Source organism: Chamaea fasciata, unplaced genomic scaffold, assembly GCF_029207755.1.
Source record: "Chamaea fasciata isolate MVZ Bird 193981 ecotype frontalis unplaced genomic scaffold, bChaFas1.0.hap1 SCAF_8, whole genome shotgun sequence".
In the NCBI taxonomy this organism is placed as follows: domain Eukaryota; kingdom Metazoa; phylum Chordata; class Aves; order Passeriformes; family Sylviidae; genus Chamaea; species Chamaea fasciata.
The window spans coordinates 13,941,039-13,953,859 of record NW_027094093.1 but is presented as its reverse complement, the minus strand read 5'-3'; the positions used below and the strand labels follow the sequence as shown (position 1 = coordinate 13,953,859).

General features: G+C 38.5%; 1 protein-coding gene across 2 annotated transcripts in view; it reads left to right on the top strand.

The window, feature by feature from the left end:
- The window catches only part of PARD3B (par-3 family cell polarity regulator beta), a 393,257-nt gene that overhangs the window by 106,474 nt on the left and 273,962 nt on the right, over positions 1-12,821 (top strand). The window lies entirely within an intron of this gene.

The window sequence follows — 12,821 nt, the reverse complement described above, 5'->3', positions numbered from 1 at the left end:
CTTCTGTTTAGAATATGTATCCCTTGTCACATTTTTTATAATGTCTTTGTGTTTCACTTGTGTTAGCCAAACTTGCTTGAAATTAATTCCAAGTTAAAATGTAGGAAAAAAATAAGTCTTTTATCTGCATACAATGCTCAGTTGGGTTTTGATATATCCCACGTAGTAGATATTTGGCAGATTTTACTTTGTCACATAATGTCTTTGAAGAGTAGTTGGATTTCTGTTGTTTTCTGTTTCTGAGCTTTTCTGAAATCCCTGAATCACCACACAAGGGATACGTGGCGGATGCAGTTCTCCTGAGCATTGACCTTCTGGGGCAGGCTGTCAGAAATGCCATTCTGGCCTTGGGTCGGTGTTACCATGGAGCTCCCAGTGAGAACAGCCAAAACTGAGCTTGGCCTTCGGGCACCAGGCTGCACCATCAGCCTGTGTGGTGCCCTGATTTAGCTTCTAGATTAAAGTACAACCTGGGAGAGAAAGGAGTGGCATTTTTTTGTCATAAACATCTCTCCCCAGATTGTGTCGAAGTGAATAGTGGACATCCTGGGGTTTTCCAGCTGTGGCTCCCATTCATCACTAATGGAGTGTATTGTGGTTTGCTTTGGGCTTTTTTTTGTATGTTTGTAGGTATGATTTTGGATTGGTTTCTTTCTTAAAGGCACACAGGTCTTTAAATCAGAAGTAAAGGTACTTTCAGGGACCCATGTGAAGACCAGTGTCAAGTTCTGCAGTGTGCGTGGGTGAATTACTAATAAAAAACGATTTAACTTACATTGGATGGAACCCCCTGAGACTTGATTTCAGCTAACAGTGAAAAAGCACTTTTAGTCTCTTGGACAGAAAATAATTTGACTGGAAGATAAGGATTCAAGGTAGAGTTAATATATTTGTTAACTTGTCTGGAATTTTTCTGTGTGGATTTTTTTACTCCCTTGGCTTTTCTAAAGCTTCAGAAGCCTCAAAGAGCAACATTATGAACGTGGGGCTTACGTGGAGGGGACTGAATGCTCAGTGTGGCATAGCCAGAGAAGAGCAGAAAGGCATTGGCATGCAACGACTGAGTCAGAGGAGCAGGAATGGCATTCTCATAATATGGTATTGGTTTCTTTTCCCACACTGGAAGAAAAATGTTAAAAAATCTTCCATAAATGTTGACAAAGCAGTGATTCAATGTTGTTAGCTTTTTCTAACAACTTAAACGTTCATGTATTTCAGACCTTCCGAATAATGGTGGATAACAAGGTGATGTGGCAGTGAGGAAGGCAAATGTGTTTCTCCTATGAATCCTTTCAAGTAGTAGCAGTAAAGCTGCAAAAACATGAATTCTTTGTTACAAGGTCTGGAAATAGCATGGATAGGTCAGGAAATAGCCATGATTACTTTTCTGGAGGTGCCTAAAATACTGAGCTGGTTATTTGCCTTCAGTTTTGATGACTCTTTATGATGTTCAAGATTTTGGAAAATGTAGGGCAACTGAAAAATTTCAGGGGAGTTTTCTATTAGCTGTAAGTATTTTGCGCCTTTCCCATTGTGTTGTTTATTAAGTAGTTTAGCTTGCTTTTGAAAGTGGAGCCTGGTATATCATTCACTTTGAGGGTTTTTATATAAAAGTGCTTTGCTTTATGAATACAATTTAATCATTTGTAATGAGGAGTGGAAAATGGATGAACAAGCTTCTCTCTGAAAAATCACATTTGAAATTTCTGAATAATGATCTGAATGGTCTGAAGTCATTTATTCCCAAGACATATCACTGTTTTGCAGAATATTCAAACTACTGTAATCAAAATTAAACTATGCCCTAAGCATGAAGATTATTTTTTTTCTGAAAAAGAAAGCTTTGGATCACATTAAACCAGTAATTCAGAGTGATAGGACTCTGTTAATTGAATTCTACATCTTGGCTAAATGTATTCTTCAGTGTTTTTTATTATCAAATAAAATTTTTTAGTTTAATGAGGGTAGGTAAGAAACGATGTTCAGTATATTGCAGTATATTCAGTACAACAAAAAAGTTCCCTTTGCTTTCAAGGTTTTTCTTGCAGAAAGTAATCTCCTTAAGAAATGTTAAGATAATTTTAATCATTGCTCAGATGTTAGACTTGCAGTCCACATTTTTATAGCTAAATGTTACACAAAACTTTGCATCAAGTAAATGTTCAACAGTGTTCTTAATAGGGTATTGAAATTCAGCGTAGAAATGAGGTTTGTGTCAAAATCCATCTAATGAGCAATTATAATATCACTTACAGAAAATATGCTTTGGTTTTACCTTTTGGATCCCGTCCTGTTGTGGAAGGACAAGGACGTTACTACTATTGTAATTTTTTGAGTGTTATTTTTTTCTTGTGCATTCTGTTTTAATAGGATGTGTTCATATATGAGTAACAGGGATCACTCCATGGGTGGAAGGGTATTTATGTGATGTCTTGTCTTGTCTGCTTGCAATCACATTCTTGTCCAAGGTGTGCATAACACATGTGTACATACATAGCTGCGACCAACTTTGCAAATATCATTTTGCTCAATTGAATTCTGAATTTTAATGCTCAGAAAACCTTAAAAAGATCTTTAATTTTACTGTGGATCTTGGACACAATGTCAACATTTAATTTGTTTACTAAGAAATTAAGAAACTTATCTATGCAATTAGGCTGTGGGCAGCTAATGTTGGGTAAAAAAAAATGACTGAAATTTATAATATGTAGATCATTCTTTTAAGGAGTATGATGAGCAAGGCAGCAGTACGATGTCTGTTATGAACTGATTGTTGAAATGAGTAATTCTTATTGAAGGGTTTTTTGTTATTGCCAGGGATGTGACTATCTCTAGAAATTTTACTTTTAGTTTCATTGTTTTCACAGTAATGGTGCATTACGGTGTCAAGTCAAAATAATTTTTTCTAGCCCTTCTGTTCTGGTAATTACTTTGGGAATACGTATTTGTGTTTGGAACCTTTGCACTGCTTCTAAAGTTCCTGAATATTTCACGATTTTGCCTGTTACTGATCTTCTGAGTGCATAACTTTTTAGGTTTCTTCTTCAGTTGCTGTAGTCTTCATAAACTGGCTTGTCTTTAAAAAAGAAAAAGAAAACACAATTCTTCTGTGAGTGGCAATGATGGACTTTGTAGTCATCTATTAATGAGTATGGTGAAACAATTCATGTGAACTAGCCAATTACTGAACGCATTCTGAGGAATTTGGTGATACTTCTGTTGCATTTCTTTTCAGTGTCTCTCCCCTGTCCTCATGTTCCGCTGTCTCAAATTTTATGCGTAAGAGCATTATGATGTTTAGGAGCTTTCTTTAGAGACATGATTGCTAGAGATCAAGGTCAGCTGACTTCTACTAGTGATGCATGTAGGGTCATGATACTTCTGCAAATGAGGTCACCATGTGAAAGGCAAAAAGTATTTATTTTCTAGTTTTTTCAAAGGCCTGTGCATACTTTATTTTAATGCACTAGAAAGTGCCTAGGAATACTGTGTATTGACAGAATTAATAACAAACTAGGAGAGACTGACATTAGTTTATCATTAGGGACAGACCTTTCCTCATCAAGGTGACAACCAGTTTTGTAAGCTTACTTTTGCCTTTCTAGAGCCTGACATATAAACTGTCAGAGACAGGGCAAATAATGCAGTCTCACTAAGCAAGGCATCCGTAGGAATAGGACTCTTGGCAGTTGTAAATACTGAAATGTTTTTCTGCACAGACAGAAACAGAGTGTGAGAACTGCATGACGTGTGGCAACATCCCAAGATTTATCAAGCCTGTCTGTACTAATGGAAGTTGTTGTGTGTGCTGTGCTGTACAGATGGTTTTACACTTTCTGATGGGTTTTACAATTCAAGCATTTTTTGTGCTGCTATTTTTTTTTCTACTTCCAAAGTTTCGTTGCCCCATACTGTAATGTCCTCTAAAAAGATCAAAGCTGTTTAAACCAAACAAGCAGCTAACTCGTGGGCTGTCATTGAGTAATTGGGGCTAAAGCAAAAACATATTTTTGCATACGATGCATATTGTCAGATCAATGAGAGAGAAAATAAGAAAGAGTGACTTGGTAGAATTTGTTCTAGGTTTGTCTCAGGTTTGCATCTAAGAAGGCTAAATACACACTGAGGACAGTAGCCAAGGGAAGCAATTCCATCTGTTTGGCACTTGTGAGGCCACAGCTGGACTGTTTTATTTAGTTTCAGTCTCCTTTGGTGCACAAAAGACGCTGACATATTTGAAGCCAGCTCAGCACAGGATCACCAGCAAGATCAGGGAGTGAACACGAGACTTGGAGAGAAAGGGTAAGTGTACTTCGTAGGATAAGAGAGAGTGTAGAGTAGACTACATCCTACCTTCTTGAAAGTCCACAGTGACAAAAGAAGAGGTAATGGACATTAAATGGTCACGAGGAAGATTCTGTTAAGATATAAGAGACTTTTTTTGCACTACAAGGGTGGTCAAGCAGTGAAACAGTGAAATACTGAAATATTCATCCTTGGAGATGCACAGGTCAACCAAAGTCAACTTTAAGTTTGAGCCAAGTGCCAGTATTACCCTACTTTGAGTGCAAGAGTGGACCAGTGACTTCCAGAGATTCCTTCCAACCTAAATTGTTCTGTGGGCCCGCATTAAAATGGAATCTGGAAAATAGAAGAAGGTTGAAGTGCTCAATACAAACTGCTTTTTAACATCATAAATCATTGTCTAGACTATGGAGAGCGATGCATATTCCTAAAAATACCAGTTATGCCCTCTGGTCTTAGTTGAAGTGATATGTCTCTTCACCACAGTTTACTTTGGTTTGAATTTCTGAAGGTGTTCACATGCCTATATAATCCAAAGTTTATTTGAAGCCAGCTGAGGACTTTGATCTGGAAAGGTGTGAGAAGAGGTCAATGCTGGAGGAGTCTGCTGAATGCCAGGCAAGGAGCCTGCTGAAAGTCGGGGTGGGAATGCCTGTGCCACTGCAGGAACTGGGAGCAGCTTGAGCTCTCCTCGTTTGGCTTTCCACACCCTGCCTCAATTGACCTTGCGTGGCTTGGAGTATCCAGAGTTACTGTGGGTTTTCTCTCAACAAAGATGATTGTTCTGTCAGGTGGGGTTTGTGTTGTTGTGTAACTAAGCAGTTAATTTAGCGTTGAAGTAGTAAAATTTATATTATGAAGTTGGTATAATTCGTATTATGAGAGTGAACATTCGTTGCTGCTTACTCACAATACAGTAACTAAGATGTCACTTTCATTTCTAAGTATAGACTTATTTCATGGCACAGTAAATTTTTCCTTTTCAATGACTGATTCCAATAAGTGCATTTGACAAGCATGGTTCTAGTAAATAATGCAGTCTTTGGTATTAATTATCTACGTTTTTATAGTGCCATTTTAAATGAACTCTCCAAAATTAGTTCATCTGCTGTAAAGTCCATATAGGTGAAAGTACTCAGTTTCAAGTTAAGCAGAGAGGAAATAATCAGTCTTGCATTCCACAGTCCTTCTTCAATTTGTTTTTTTCACTTGGATAGAGGAAGAATAAAAGCAAAGGGCATTTGTTATCTAGCAAAACTCAGAAGCTATTTCACATGAAAACATAATGAGTGTGACAGGCTACAAATAGCATTGAACATGAATCTTTTACAGAAGAAAGGAGAAATGTCCTTTGGTATATTTACTTCAATCAACCCTAATAAGGCTTGTTTTATGTGTTTTATGCATCCGCCATCATAATTATAAATCCTTGACATTTTAGCACTAGCATTTATGTCTGCCAGGGAAGCTACCCAAAGTCAAACCTCAAGGAATGTCTGTATTGTACTATGGATCTCCATAACAGCTCTCAAGTAGTTACTAAGTGGCTTAAAAAATTACATCTCAGTCATGCTTGAAGGGCTCATCAAACTTTGACACAAATATCAACGTTAAGTACCCAATCAGCTGCATTGTTTGAAGTACAGTCACGTGTGCCCGTGGAGGAATAGGTTGGACAGGAAGAAGAATTATAGAAGGGCTTATCAATCAGGTAATGGTTTGGTTTTTTTTTTTCATGACCTTTCAAAAATTCCCTTCCTCCTGAAATAGCTGGGTCTTGAGCTGGCAGCTGCTAGGCATGCTGCTTCTTTTCCTATTTAATATTTTTGTCGTCTTGGAAACTTTTCAGAGCAGAGGCTACCAGTGTTTGTATTTGTGTAGTAGGATCTTGTTGGCTGCTTTTGGACAGCAAAAAAGTCTGAATAACAAGGATAGGAAAAGTGTCAGGTGGTCTTTGGAAGACACTTGGGTGTATGTCGTTTTGGCATGTAGGTAAACAAGATGAGCTAATCACCATAGCTTTCATGTAATATATCTGTAATTTGTTTTCATGTGTAGGTGTGAAGGAAGGCTTGCCATATGGTGTGTATATTGGTATTTTTCCTTGACAGCCTTTATTTTAAGTTTAAGGAATTCCAAGGCATACTATTGTGCAAGAATACCATTTCAAACACTCATCAGTATATACCAGAAGAATACCTTGAAAGAATATTGAAGAAAGGTTGTAGAGCTCCAGGAAAGTTTGAAATTGAAAAATTAAATAATGCTTTCATCCATTTTGAGATACCCTAATTACCTTAGTTCTGTGTTGCACTGTTACCAGGCTTTCATCTTTTAACCATTTGAACAGGATTCTTTCATAAGTAATATATAAAATCTAATTTTACATTAATTCGTTTGTGGAATTCTCGAGCAACTTTCACTGTGTCTTTGTGATTACTTCTTCTTTATTTGGTTCAACATGTGGTACACTTTACTCTCAGTCTTCTTGCCTCAATGTAAAGTCTTCTTGTCCCCTTGTGGATGTAAGTTAAAAGTAGAAGTCATTGAAGTTCTGATTTTTAAAATTATTTTTAAATGTTATTTTGAACATTGCTGTGTTCTGGTATCAGTGTGTCACATACAGAGACAGTGTGCATTTTTGTATCTCTTTGTTACGTATGTGTAGGCATAAACGCAAGATTAGTCCTACAGATCCCAAATTGAGGGACCAGAGAACAAGGTAATGTGGTCCTGTGGTGAACATCAGTTTCTGCTGTAGCTTAAGCCATCTCTTCTCCTTATGCCATGAAGCTCAATGAAATAGTCACTGAGCTTTTCATTCACTCCTCCTGACAGCTCTTTGTTAAAATTCAGGTGCTTTCCGTGAAAAGTCTTTTACTAATGAACACAAAAAAGGGAGGAATTTTTAGCCACATTATTTTATGAGCAGCTGAGAACCGCCTTCACAGGAGCACTGGCCATCAGAAGTAAAGATATGGTTAAAAAAAAAAAATCTTTTTTTCCTAAATGGGCATTTGGAATCATGGACAGAGAGTATTTGAACAGGTAACAAACATGTCTGGAATAAATCCACAATTTTACTGCCTCCAGTTGTCCCTAAGTGAAACAAGAATCTAGGTAAAGTGAATGTGGAAAAAAAATTAAAAGGAAAAATTTCCATCCAACTTGAATGAAGAATTTAATGGAAGTTGAGCATTTAATTGCTTTTTGTGTTTTTGAGTATATAATTTCAGCTGTTGAAAATTGCATCTTTTCAACCATGTACCAATGCTAGCCTATGACTGAGAACTTCTCTTAGTGATTTTATCCTGACAGTAATTGAAAGCTGATTAATTTAATTGCAAACAAGCTTGTATTTTCCCATTTCTTCCTTAGTACTTCATGTAAATGCCTGGTGTTTGGGGTCAGATGGGAAGTAGTGATGTCTATTTTCTAATTTAGTACAGAAAAGCTAGTAAAATATACAGGTTTTAACCTTATTAACCATAATCTAGTTGTCAAAAGTGTAGTTTGAAGAGAAATAATTATGAAACCTTTTATTTAAAATGGTGTATAGGGCAGTGTAAAATCAGCTGTTTCTGACTCAACAAACAAGTGCCTTAAATCGCTGTTTGTTCAAAGGTGAGGATGTTTTTCTTTAGAATTCTGAAACTCCATGAAGTTATGTTTAAGATTAATTAGCAATGACTGAAAAAAACCTGTTGCAGTATGAATTTGGAAGGATTTCTTTAGCTGCCTCTTGTCTCTCCCCAAGCCCAGGGAGGCACGGCTGCAGCGTCTGCCCTTCGCTGCATCTTAATCCAATGAGCGTGTTGGGGAATGGAGTCACATAACTTGTACGTAATCTTGTTTTACTTTCCTGCAAGCTTTGCAGCTGAAATATCAGTAAAGTATTAGAAGAACTGTGCCATAGGGCAACATACCCTATGGAATATGGAAGTTAAAAGTTCGCTGTATCACAGTGCCTTGTAATAAGGTACCACCAAAAATGCAAATAAAATAGAAGTGTTTGTTATTGTTGCCTTGTGTTGTGACTATGTCAGTATTGATAGAGAGAGTTCAGTAATCAAAAATGAAGGATAAGTACTAAATTTTGATAATTTATTGATTTTTCTATGTAACTAGTAGGATTTAATAGATATTGGAAGAACAATAATAATGGTTGTGGAACCATTTCACCTATACAGAAATGCATATATATCTTTCACAGTAAACATTCATGTTCTTTAAACAACCTTTAAAAAAGCAATGCCTGACTACGGCAAGTGTACAAAATTGTAAAAATTGCTCAATTGAAAAATGTCAGTGGTAATATTTTGATGTGTTAAGAAGCCCCAGTCAGCTGACCCACTGAATTGTCAATATTTGTAAATATTGAACTGGTAAAGAATTAACTAGTGTTGCAAGGTCTGGTGTTGTTTTATTGATATGTTTGTGGGGATTTCTTAATGCATCCTGAAATTCTTTTCAATCAGAAGATTTTGGCAGTCTGTTCCAATTAAAGAATTTTCCGTACTGGAAATGAGAAGTCAGTTATGAGAATTATTTTTGAGTAGTTTATTCACAAAACCTTATTTGTATTAATTCCCTTTGAAAGGCTGAAGCAGATATTTATAATACTTTGATTGATTAGCAGTGTATTTGTGTTAGAATTGCTACTGATAAGATGCTGCTGCAACTATGGTCCTGAGGAGTTCTCTCCCAAATAAACATTTTAGAAAATAAAAGGCTGTTTATTTCACTGGAGAGGAAAGGCATCACATCTTTGCTACCTCCACAGGCAGTACTGTAGCAACTCCTTTCCACACTGTCAAAAATGGGAGTTCAGATCATGTTACTTAATTACTGGTGTGTTCCATAGTGCAAAGAAGTAGATTTTCCTTGTTTTTTAATCTGTCAAAATAGTGCCTGGGTGTAGACTAAGGAACTGTGGATTTCTCTCGGAAGTCACTCACAGAATGTCAGCAGTAGGAGGCTTCCTATTTTCAGAGGCGGGTGTTGTGCCTATGCGGTCTGGCTCAGGTGGAATCTTCTTCCAGCTGTTTGCCAGGCCAGGCTGTATTGCAGGTGTTGGCTTGCAGCTGTGTCCTGTCTGCTCAGGCTCGGAGTGTGGAAATAGAGTGCTGGTGTGGGTACAGTTGGGAAGGGGCGTAGTGTTGTCATCTCTTCTCGTGCCTCTGCTGCAGGAGGTGGGAGGAGAGGAGCCAGCGTGTCTCCATGTGCTGAACCTTCTTGACTAGTGACCAGGAGTGGCAAGTGCATCAAGGGGCAGAGCTGACAGAAGCATGGAATCACTTGTCTGTAATTCTGCCATATAAGGAGAAGACCTGGGGGCTCTATCCGCCGTGATTTCTGCCCCTCACCCTTCCTGAACCCAGCTCATTTCTGAGCAGGTGTTGAGGAAGGCATTTGACTGGTAACCTCAGCTCCTGGGCAGTGTCACCCAGTGCTACGGAAGGTGCTTTAGGGACCCTTGGTAACATGAGGATATTGTCCTTGCAGTCAAAACTTTATTTTAACCTGGGCCCCTCTGTAGGTGGGATGGGCACCACTGATGCCCTTGGCCTCGTGCGGGGCAGCGCCTCTGAATGCAGGACTCCCTCAGCCCTCAGTGGCAGAGCCTGCCCACCCGTGTCCCTGCACGGAGGGGTCGTTCAAAAGGACCTGTGGGGACGTGGTCACCCACCCTGGGGAAGTGGCAGGTGACCATGGTGAGGAGCAGGCTTGCTGGGAATGCAGGGAAATGGTTGCGCGGTGGCCACGACGCGGTTGGCCTCTGGGGGCCGGCAGGTAGGTAAGGTGCCCACCACGTCTGGCAGCATTAGGAGTCTGTGAACTGACTTGCCTGTTAAAATAATTCTGTATTTTTATTTCTGCACAAGGTTCATTTGAGCTTTAGAGGACTAAGGAAAGGTGTGGTGCTTTGAAACCACAGTATGTGATAGTACATGGCTGCTGCCCTAGTCTCTGCCTGTGAACAGTAGAAAATACTTGCAGAAAGCACATAGAAGTAGAGTAATTATAGCATCGGTTTGTGCTGGTTTGCCCTTCTGGTTTGTACTACTACATATTTTGGAGGTTTCTGAGACTGAGGTAGTGCTTGAATTTACCTATTTAACTGTTCTTCCTGGTGTTTTCCATGACTTTGTCTGATTTTTTTTTTTAACCAGTTCCTACTTTTCACCTCTGCAACATCCCGAGGCAATAAGTGTAGAATGCCCCAAAGTAATACAGCATTTAATAAGGTTTCTGTAGTGTGAAACCAAGGGGAAATTCAGCTTCATTTGGTTGAGGAATTCAGTTGTTCCCATCAAATCACAACTGAGTTCCATTTATTCCATTCTACATTGTGGATGCTCAAATGAACTTTGTATCCTGCTATTACCTAAGTGCTTTCAGTGCCACAGTCCTACACAATCTCCAATTTCCTCTTCATTAGTAAAGCCTCTTTTGCAGAAATTAAATTTCCACAGCGAAAGTGAGACTGAGAAAGCAAACCTTTTGGTGTACAGTGGTGGTGGAACTCACTGAATCAGGATGAGCTGCCATAATAGCAGGAACATGAATAGTGATTTTAGAAACAAATAAAAGATACAATAAGATGGGGGTTTGATTTGTTTCTTGGTACTGGAGAAAATTGCTGTGATCTGTTCATATCTGGATCTCAGTCAGCCTTTTCGGCTATATGTAATTTTGGAACATAACGAATGCAGTGTGAACACTTGGGTACTTCACATGTTGTGCAGGAATAAACTACAAAGAGGGTTGTCCTTGTTGTTGGAGTGAATCTTTTCTGTATGCTTTGGACAAGTAAAAAACAAATTGTGTGTTGTAAAAACTTAGTTGTGTGGCCATGGAAAGGAAACAGGCTCCACATGGAAAAAGCGCAAGTTTTCTACCTAATTATTTAAAGGGTTTTGTGTGTCTCTGAAATGTGCCTTGGTGAATATGAGCTGACACATTTCTAGCAACCAAATTATAAATGAGTGGAAGACCTGAAAATGTCAGTTTCTTCCTTTTAGAAGCACTTCAGGATTTTTCTTTCCTTTTCCTTCATACATTCATTTCTTCCCTTGGGCAAATGAGTTTGTTTAAACGTTTGTTTCAGTATGCTGTTTTTCATAGGATATAATTGTTGACACTTCTTGGAAGTGTCAGAGGAGATTTGATGTACTAATATTTTTATAAGAGAGGGCATATGCATACCTTAAAATAACACCGAGAGAGAGGAAAAGTAGTAAATCAATCCTTTAAATTTGTTTCTGTGTATATCTTGATGTCGCCTAACCAGTTGAGTGTGTTGTATTTTTCAAGATTAGCTGGGAAAACAGTAGGATAATCTGAAGGAGTTCAGAAAAAGTAAAATAAATTAGCACCTTAGGCAAAGTGTTTGCCATTTAAATGGCACAAGAACTATGTCATGTCAGGTGATGGGGTAGGTAAAACACTTGAACTGCTGCTTTTACCTCCTCTGCTTTTGGAGAGGACTCTGGAGTGCCAAGTGTCCCAGAGTTGAAAATATCATGTCTTCTATTCCATTTTAATCGTATTTTGGTTTGTTTTCCCAGGTTTGTCTTGTAACCTGCTTAACTGTTTTCCTGGAACTTTAATACAATTTACACCCAGCCACATGTGTATGAGTCACTTCTTGATGAGGCTGCATAACCACTGTCTGATCACTTTAAATTAATAGAGACCAAAAGGACGATCTTTGTGAAAGTCCCGGTTAACAGAGGCAAATTGGCTTTTTTTTTTTTTTCTGGTGGTTTTTTTATCATTTTCATGGCCACGTTGGCATGACCTTAGACAGCAGACTTTGGAGCCTTCCCATGTGACTGGAGTGGTGTAAGAGCCAGTGACTGAGCGACAGTTTTCAGAAACGTGTACCCGGTTCAGGCTTTCAGGGCAGGATGGGAAGAAGGGACAGATAGGTGGTGGGTAGAGAAGTGCTGGGTGTATGTGTGCTGTGCTGGACCAAGCAACTTTTATCCTTAGAGAGAGACAGATTGGACAGCTAGAGAGGCCTCATGCTCTGTCATTGGGCTGGATGGATCTTGTCCTTGGAATATAGTTATTATGTTCTTACAAATAAAACAGGCATCTGCTCCCTCAGTGCAGCTTCTGTGGTTGTGTTACCTTTGTGCAGCATGTCACTCAGTAGCACTAAAATTTTTTAGACTTAATTACACCCTCTACCCCCAAGAATTAAATGCTGTTCTGTGTTTTTAAACATGCTCATCCCTAAGTGTTTTGTAATAATGTAAAATGCTCACTAATGGTAGCATACTAACTCTGAGAACTGTGTGTCAGCACAGGGCAGTGCTGAAGCATATACTTAAGTCATATTGAAGTCAATATATCTAAACACAAATATCTGTGCTTTCTGGAATCTATGTGTTTGTTGTTAGTTGTTCTGAAATAAGATCATTACTTTTGTACTTTAAAGGAAGTATAAGTTTTGGTGGTTTTTTTTTTAAGGAGTGAAGTTTGGAAATACTTTAAATATACAAAAT